We start from the raw sequence: 9,860 nt of genomic DNA on the forward strand, positions 1-9,860 counted from the left end.
CAACCTTTACAATTCAACATAACAAATCATACGTATGAAAATTAAAAACAATTGATAATATTGATAATTCTTCATATAAACCATAAAGCATTGACACATTAAATAAAAATAAACACCTATACATAATGTACCTGATTAACTATGATAATGTTTATAATGGAAATAGTTTACTTTAATCACTTACCTTTAATTTACCCCAATAAGACATGAAAATATTTTTATTTATTTTATTTATAATAAATAAAAACAAAATATATCAATTTTTCTTAGAAAACCATTTCATTAAAAAATAGCAATAGACATGAAACTAAATTTTGAAACTTATTCTAATTGAAGTCAAAGTATTAATTGATACATTGACACCTCTATCATTTTCTTTGTTTGGAGACTTAGAGAGAACACCTACTCTTATTCGCTGAATAATAATGCATTCAAGGCTTTAAGCCTTTATTAACTCAACTCTACCACCAAGCCAACTCCTAACCACCTCATAACCTCCTCACCTTCCATTACAAAAACAATTGAAGCATGCAAAGGAAAACACATATGGTTGTTTTAGATATAAGTCGAGCTGACTAGGATTGAGTTGACATGTGAGCCTAACTAATTAAGAGGAGGTTGAGATTTCATGGAGTACAGGTCACTCTACGCTGACTCTTCCTAGAGGTCAAGACATGAACAAATTTTAACATGATCTAGGATCATCAATTGACAGAGTTAGGGCCAACAACTAACAGAGAAATCTCAGAGTTTGTCTTCCAGGTGCATCTCTTATGCGTGCATTGGAACAACCTAGGATGTCGTAATCCCAAGCCAGCATGTCTAGGAAAAAGGAGATCGGGGCCAATACTTTATAGAGCTAAGGTTAGTGTTTCACATAGAAATCTTGGAGTCTGTCTCTTGGGGATTTCCCTTTGTGCACACTTGGGGATAATAGGGGTTATATAACCCTAGACTGACACATACAAGTGAAAAAACTTAAAACGGGCTTTGTCACAAGTTTTGGTCATGTTATAAGTGCAGAGTGTTGAAAAACAAAGTTGCAGAGGTAACACCTTCTATGAGAGATAAGGCATGTTTCCTTTGGAAGCTTGTCACAATATCGACTATAATGGTTCTTTAGGGCTTTATCTTTAATGCCTACCTTCTGATATATATATATATATATATATATATATATATATATATATATATATATATTTTCTCTATTGCCGTGGTTCTGGTTGGCTCTGACTACTAAATACTTCTAAATTACTTGAAGGGAACTTAAGACTTTGGACTCAAGTATACACAAGTTGGTTACTTTAACTTGATTGGATACTCTGATTCAGATTTTGACAGAGAAAAATAAGCTATAGTATCTACTTCAGGTTATGTTATGAGTCTTTGGTCATGAGATGTCTCCTGGAGGTCACACAAATAATCAGTTCTAATAGATCCCACAACTGAGGTAGAATATGTGGTAGCAACACAAGCAACAAACGAAATTGTGTGGCTTCAGAAAATTTTGGAAGATTTATAGGATAAACAAGTGCATTCAACTCCTCTTTTGATTGAGAAAACTTATGCAATAAAGTTGGCCAAGAACACAAAGTCCCATGATTGAAACACACACATCAATACAAAGTATCATCTGATCCAACATCATGCTGAGGCTAAGACAATCCACCTGTGACATTGTACCACAAATGAGCATATAACAAAAATTTTCACCAAAGTGCTTGGAAAGGAAAAATTTGGAAGAATCAGAATAATTCTTCGACTCATAAGCATCCCTTCAGATTAAGGGGGGGAGGGTGTTGACACCTAATCTTTGGGATTAGGAAAATCCATGTACATATTGTAAATAGAAGAAATAAAAGAAATTGGAAGATGAAGAGACATATGGATATGAAACCCAATAGTCTCCTTCTCCTTGTATATATCCATATTTTCTCTTAATGAAAAATACAATTTGATTTTTGGAGTTACCCTTGTGGCCTGACAGGAGGACCTTTCTGAGATGGTGTAGGTTTCTCAATTGACTGATATGGGGATGAATAAAGATTAACCTACCAAATATCTCAATCACATCACTCAAAGTGTCTTCTTAATTAGTGGCTACAGCTTCATGAGGGGGAGAGAGTGCTTCAAAATGAGACTTCATAGATTGATATAGTATAGAGGTCCCCCATTCAATATATAATTCTTGAAAATGCTTTACATGCACCAATATCTAAGCGATCAAGTTGACTCTTGACATCATTTTCAATCTTGGAATATTCAAGAAAGACCACATCTCTGCATATTATAAACTTATTATTTACTTCATCATAGAGACAGTATGCTTTGGAGGTGTCTGAGTACCCTAAGAAGATACATTTTCATCTCATTACACTGAGTTTGTTTCATTTTTCCTTAGTTATGCAGGCATGATAGGTGGAACCAAAAAACCTAAGATGCCTCACCAAAGAAATGTGGCCATACCACATTTCATAGGGAGCCTTTTTTTTGAGATCATGAGACTGACACCTATTATTTATATACACAACACTTAAAAATACATCATTCCAAAATATCATCTTAACATTATTAGAAGACATCATTGACCGTACCATATTTAAGATTGTCATGTTCATTCTTTCAGCTACACCATTTTATTGAGGATTATAGGGAACTTTTGTTTGATGTTTGATCCCATGTTGGTGAAGATATTTTTCAAATCCATTTGAAGTATATTATTTTCCATTATCAGTACAGATAGATCCAATATGAGATTGTATATCATTTTCAATCCATGCATGGAAATTATTGAATGTTTTAGAAGCTCCAGATTTCTTCAATAGATATACCCAACACATTCTTATGTAGTCATCAATAAATGTCATCATGTATTTATTACTAGTTGAAGAAGGAAAATTAATTATGCTGCACAAATCAAAATGAATGAGTTCAATCTTTTTATGTGCTATGAAATGAGAATCATGAAAAAACTGTTTGTTGTGCTTTCCTAATATACAAGCATAAGATTGCTTAAGTTTCCTTAGAATAGTTGGAGATCTAGTAACACCATTTTGCTTCAAAAAATGAAGGTTGTCATAGTTCAAATGTCCAAATCTAGCATGACTTAAAAGACTTTATCAAAGTGTACCTTCATCATAGTGAAACGGTATGAAAATTTCTTTACACGAGCAAAGGTTCCTTGTAGATTTAGAGCCATTTCTTCGTTTATCCCATTCCTCACTGGTGAGTTGTCTTATGCTTTTCTGAGCTCAACCTTTTCATCAAAAAATGTAAATTGAGTGTTCTTACTAGTGGATGTGAAACAAGGAAAACAAGTTTCTGCTCAACTTCGATAGGTCGTGAAGATCATGTAGAGGAAAGTCTGCAAGACCAAACAATTTGGGTTTGATGGTGCTAAGCCCTGATGGATTTATTTTTTACTTATCTACAAAGTAGACTACTCCATCAACATTGTCATCGAATTCTTCAAAGAAATCTCTTCTAAATGTTATGTGGCAAGCTATTGTTGAATCCTGCAACCAAACATATTTCCATGAAGCAAGCGAAGCATTAAATAAGTCTTCAATTACTCCAATGTTTTAATGTGACATAACATAATGAGTGGACTCAAGTGCTTTACCTTTCCCTTTATCTGATGATTTTCCTTTCTCTTCATGTATTTCATGTCTAATCATGTCCTATGAGAGCTTACATCTAGAAGCACCATGTCCATATCTATTACATTGTATGCAATGAATATCAAGACATTCCCCTTGGAAATGTATGCCCTCTTCCTTTATTATTCTTCCTTCCTTGTCCTCTTCGGCCACCTCTTCCTCTAGAAGAATCTTGTGCTCAATTCTTATATTTTTGTGCAAGGAAAAAAAATTCTCTAGGACCCTGAGTAGCTGTATTCTTCTTCCCAAAAGAATTTGAAAGTCAAAATAAATATTTGAAATTTTTCCACTAGCTTGTAATGAATTAATGGAAATAAGTGGGATACCATGCCTTGACAAAAGTTGTGAGAGGAACATCTATTTTGACACCAAGAGAGTTGAAACAAATCTTTGAAAATTTTCCACTAGCTTGTAATGACTCAAGATAACAAGAATAACTGTAATACAAAACCTTGAAAAAAATCTATGAGAGGAACATCCATTTTGACACCAAGAGAGTTAAAAGAAATCTTTGAAAGGTTTCCACTAGCTTGTAATGACTGAAGATAATGGGAATAAGTGGGATACAATGCCTTGACAAAACATGTGGGAGGAAAATTCATTTTGACACTAGTGGCTTCTATGTCATGCATAATGGCTGTTATTTCAGAGGCTAAGGAAAGAGGATCATCATCCTTCAATTCTAAATTAAACAGTTTGATCATTAATTGTACTTCTAGATTCTTTAAAGCACCAAAAACATATGTAAATGGCATACTATGATGACTCACCTCTTCATTGATTGATGTTACAATCAACGCATAGGCCTTTTCTTTCTTGTTCTCCCATATGGAAAGCTCCTTGTCAGACATGGGCTTCTTAGGAGGATTTCCTCCTCCTTCACAAACTCCTTTCCAGAACTCATTGAAAATCAGTGTGTGTTTTCTCTTTCTACAACACTCATGGGACTTCTCTTTTCTACTGAGAGCTACTCCCACTGTGGAGATGAGTGAATGCATCATATAATTCTGAATTGCACCCTTAATAGTCATAAAAATATGAAATGTCTCTACAATAAAATTGATATTACTTTTATATATAAACCATACAACTTAGGCAATCATCCATTCATAAAATATATATGAATTAAAATACATCAAATATATATAATCTATATGTATTTTATCCAAATCAACGCACCTTAATATATGATTTATATATACCCATCATATATTATATATTACAACCTTTCAAAAAAACTCAACGCACTTATCCAGCATTCAACAGAATGTCACAAGGAATTTAATATGTCATTCAACACTATTAACCAACGCGTATAATGGCTTCAACACAAAAAACAATGCACAAAACAAATATATGTATGCATAGTCATGCAACACACAATCTTCAAAGAATTTCAACGCACATTCTTCTTATATATGAGCCAAATACCATCCTCCAACATACCATTATATTTACACAATATAAACAACCAATGTGCAGCGCATAACTTAAATATGGGAATTCAAAAACTTTAAAACAAGGCATACTATCTTCAACGGTCAACATTACATTCATGGTTTTTAGCCTGCAAAAAGAACTTGCTCAAACACAAAATGTAATCTCCAACACATACATACCACGATTTTCGGCAGAGATGAAATATTTGATTCCTTTATTCCAAAGGAAGTTCATTCCTATAGTGGTCTCTTAGCTAAGAAATAAAAGGGAGTGACTCAACTCATTGAGAGAGAGAAAAGATTGTGTTATAGGTGGTCTTTAATGCATAATAGAACCCAAAACCAACACTCACGGTGGATGTTCAATGCATCTCCAAGTGACTTGAATGCATAGAATCTTGCAGGGAATATGACAAAGAACAGAGGGACAAAATATAATAGAGAAAATAAAAGTTACATGGATATAAATGGAATAAAAAAATGAGGAGTTGGCTTTGATACCATGTTAAGCCACGAATTGGGTAACTCCATGAATATACATTTCATTAAGAGAAATCAATAATATATACAATGAGAGGGATAACATTGGGATTCGTCTTCTATTGTCTCTTCATCTCCCAATGCTTCCTTATTTTCCTATTTACAATATTTATATGAAATTCCCAATCCCTTAGGATTACGTGTCAATAATTTTATATAATTTCTTTAAGGATATAAAATATAATCATTATTTGATTCATATATTTAAAACAACATGACAAACAAAAGAAGCTTCCCCTAAACAAATAAATCCAACACGTATACTATATAACTAGTTGAGGCAGTTACATCCAACAACCATGGTCTTACAATTTTAGAATCTAAACAACATCCCTAATTGTTTGGATGTAGATTTTTCTTTTGGTTTTATCATTTTATTTCCAATTGTTAAATTGTAGTTAATGTCATTATTACTCCAAAACATCAGATTCTTCATTGTAATAAGTATTGATATGAGTATGCCATTATGAGGTTTTTTTTTTTTTTTTTTAAGTATTATCAACATCGATTCTTTCATGTACCCAAGATGGGAATGAAGTATTTTATAGTGTTTCTGTATCACGAGTTTTTAGATTTTCTATTCCTTCAATTTTGGTTTTGTAATTTATTTAATATTTTCAGCAAAAAGAAAACAACATACTTTCCCAAATTGATTGTTGTTCCAAAATTGCATGTTTAGTGAGCTTGACAAGATGTTTGGTGAATGATACCAAAAATTACAAGGCAAGGTAACTAATCTCTTATAGTCCAATATATAATCCATGTCCTTATATGCTTCTAATTTTCTTGAACTGTTGCTAACTATTATTAATGCAAGCGGAGAGAGAAGGTGAGGTGGCTTCTTCAATATGATGTTACATGAAGGACCACTCCAAAGTCAGAGGAAACTCTCAAACTTCGCTAAATCATGGCACAATTATCTTTGGATGGTCTATTGAGTGCTATTCATGGAATATAAAGAATGTAATTTTCACCATGAATGAATGTAATTTTCCACTTGCCATGAAATTGAAAATAATGCATAGATCTTATAGGTGTTTAAGGTGCATAAATGACCCACCTTACAATAACCTTATTTGCTAATTAAGAGGGGTCTCCATCTAGCCACTATAGAGGTATGGGCCTCTATGGGAGAATTTAAAAAAATTGTGATTAGAAAATTCAATACTAAATTTGATATTTATCCACATCAAAAGAAAATATGACAAAATGTTGTGATAATAACAAGATGGTTCAGTTTTTGTGTTGCTTGAAACATAGAAAAGAGAGATTCATCAAAAAAATTGAGAGTAATGTGCCCAAAAGTACAATAGAAAGTGGCACCAATAACCTATACATTATTGTCTTTGAATGAAACAACAATATAGATGAGCTTTGCGACCATAGAACCAAAGATAATCATGAGCATTCTCATCATGATATGGATTTTTCCATGACCGACACTTCAATTTTTCCCCATGTTCTCTGTTCTTATCTTCTTGAGCTTTCAACATTCCTTTAAATACAAAAATAAATTCAATATCCTTAAAATATTCATCTTTTGCAACTCAACCACAAAATTTGAAGAAAAACCTATAATGAATTTAAACCAAAACTTTTAATAATTTGTTAGAATACACTCAATGTCTTTCTTATAACATTCTATCACATGTTTCTTGAATAGTTCAAGTAATGAAACTAGCCCTTATCTCTATTTTAATTACGTTGAAGGTGTTCTCTATGTGAGCTTTTTATTTCTAGACACTGTTCATTGCAGCGAATCAGCAAGCATAGTTTTCATCCTCCTTGCACTTATCTCATTTTGACATGTGGAATCTCCATCTCGTCTCTTTGTAGTGTTGTGCGGGGTGGGAAGTTGTGTATTTGTCTTTTCGCAATGACAACCACTAGTCGTTGTTGACCAACTCCGAAGAACCTCGACTGCTACAGGTGACCAATAGCTATCATGTTTTGTCAACATGTTCATTCTCCACGTAAATAGCTCATAAAATGCATGCAAAGTGGTCTTGAATACCCGGAAGAGATTTCCAAAAAAGTTGTGTTGTTTTCTTGACACCCATTTCATAATATGTAAGTTTGGGGTTCTGAAGGGTTTTTAACATATGTCAAAGCTTACATTTTTGTAGAAGAAAGCTTGTTCGAAGAAGAAAATAATTGCCATGGGGGAGCACAAAATATTTTTGTTCCTTGTGTTTGTTTGGGTTTTCTTCAGAGAGGCCTACTATGGAGACCTAACGTTTTTTTATGAATCGAATGTTTCTTACATTGAAGCTGCCCCTCTAGGTGTGAAGCAACAGGTGATTGGGATTAATGGGCAGTATCTTGGACCCTTGGTCAACTTGATAACCAATTGAAATGAGGTAGTGAATGTTTTGAAAAATTTGGATGAGCCACCTCTGATCACCTGGAATAGTTTGCAAAATCATATAAATTCTTGGGAAGCTGTTGTATTTGGAACCAGTTGTCCTATTCTGGTAGGATGGAACTAAACCTATAATTTTTAGGCCAAATATCAAATTGGTAGCTTCTTTTACTTCCCTTACCTTCACTTTCATAGAGAAGCATGAGGGTTTGGAGGAGTTATTGTGAACAATCGCCCAGTGCCATTTGGAACTCCTCATGGAGATTTCACAATATTTTTTGGTGACTGGTATACAAGGAGTCATAAAGATATGCAAACATCCCTTGATGGTAGCAAGGATCTTGGAATGTATGATGGAGTGCTTTTAATGGGAAAGGGCTCTACCATTACAATAATTCAATCCCTATTGGTATTGAGTACAAGACATTCAATGTTCAGCCTGAGAAAAGCTATCGCCTGAGGGTACCCAATACTAGGATTTCAACTTCTTTGAAATTTGGAATCCAGAATCATAATTTGTTGCTTGCAGATATAGAAGGGTCCTATACATCACAACAAAATTACACGAACTTGGATATTCATGTTGGTCAGTCTTACTCATTCCTGGTGACGATGGACCAAAATTCAAGAATTGATTATTAGATGGTGGCAAGTGCTCGCTTTGTTAATAAAACTATTTGGTCCAATTTCATGGGTGCGATGATCTTGCATTATTCCAATTCTAAAGGTAGGACAAAAGGGCCTCTTCCATATGGTCTGGATAATTATTATGGCAACTAATTCTCTATGAACTAAGAGACATCTATCAAGAGATATGTATCTATTAGGGCTGCTAGGTCTAATCCACGAGGGTTATTCAAATATGGACATATTAATGTCACTCGGGTCTTTGTGTTGAAAAACAAGCCACCATAATTAATCAATGGGATACGGTGTTGCACTTTGAATGGGATTTCTTACCAAGCTCTTGCAACTCCACTCAAGCTTGTTGATTGTTTTAATCTATCTCGAGTCTTCAAACATGGTTTCGTAGAGAAACAATTGAATAGGACACCAAATGTTGACATGTTGATAATTAATGGAAACTATAGAGGATTCATGGAAATCAGTCTACAAAATAATGATACAGCTGTGTGAAGTTATCACATGGATGGCTATGCCTTTTTTGTTTTCAGGGTGGAATATGGAGATTGGATCGAAGATAGCAAAGGAACTTACAACAAAGTGGATGGAGTTTCTCGTTCCACAACACAAGTTTTCCCCAATGTCTGGACAACAATTCTAGTATCTATAGATAACGTTGGCATGTGGAATATCCAAGCCAAAAATTTAGATACCTGTATTTGGTTTAGGAAACATATGTAATGGTTGTGAATCTGGAGATAAACAACAAAATGAAGTTTCCTCTTCCTAGCAATGATCTTTACTGTGGTGCCCTCTCGCGCATGCAGAAGCCATAGTCCCATACAAATGAGGAAAAAGCGTTAGCTTCATCTATCAATGTTGGCATAATTACATTTCTAGGTGGCTTTCTAATTTCCTGGAGAATACTTTTAAGCTAACTTAGCTTGCGCCAAAGAAATCCTTGACCACTTGCAAATACATTCGAGGATTTCTTGTGTGTGAAGATAGGTCATTGATATTAAAATTCCAGATATGTAGCAAATACTACTATGATTCATTTAAAGCAGAAAGGAAAGGTGAAGAAATTATTGTTGAATCCATCTTGGGACTTGTGAGGACCTATTGACGTACATTTTTTTGGCATCGTGAATAGGCAATGGTTGGTTGTGACTAAAATTCGTTCATGCATTTATGTGTGATGCCATCTTGTTATGGGTATTGGGATTTAGATTTTAG

General features: G+C 34.0%; 1 pseudogene; it reads left to right on the plus strand.

Annotated features, from left to right (window-relative positions):
* Positions 1-7,797: 7,797 nt before the first annotated feature.
* On the plus strand, positions 7,798-9,460 carry LOC149265605 (monocopper oxidase-like protein SKU5 pseudogene; annotated as a pseudogene).
* Positions 9,461-9,860: the final 400 nt, after the last annotated feature.

Source organism: Pinus tabuliformis, chromosome 6 (genome assembly GCF_031772625.1).
Source record: "Pinus tabuliformis cultivar Carrire ecotype Pingquan chromosome 6, CPIR1, whole genome shotgun sequence".
Classification (NCBI taxonomy): Eukaryota; Viridiplantae; Streptophyta; class Pinopsida; order Pinales; family Pinaceae; genus Pinus; species Pinus tabuliformis.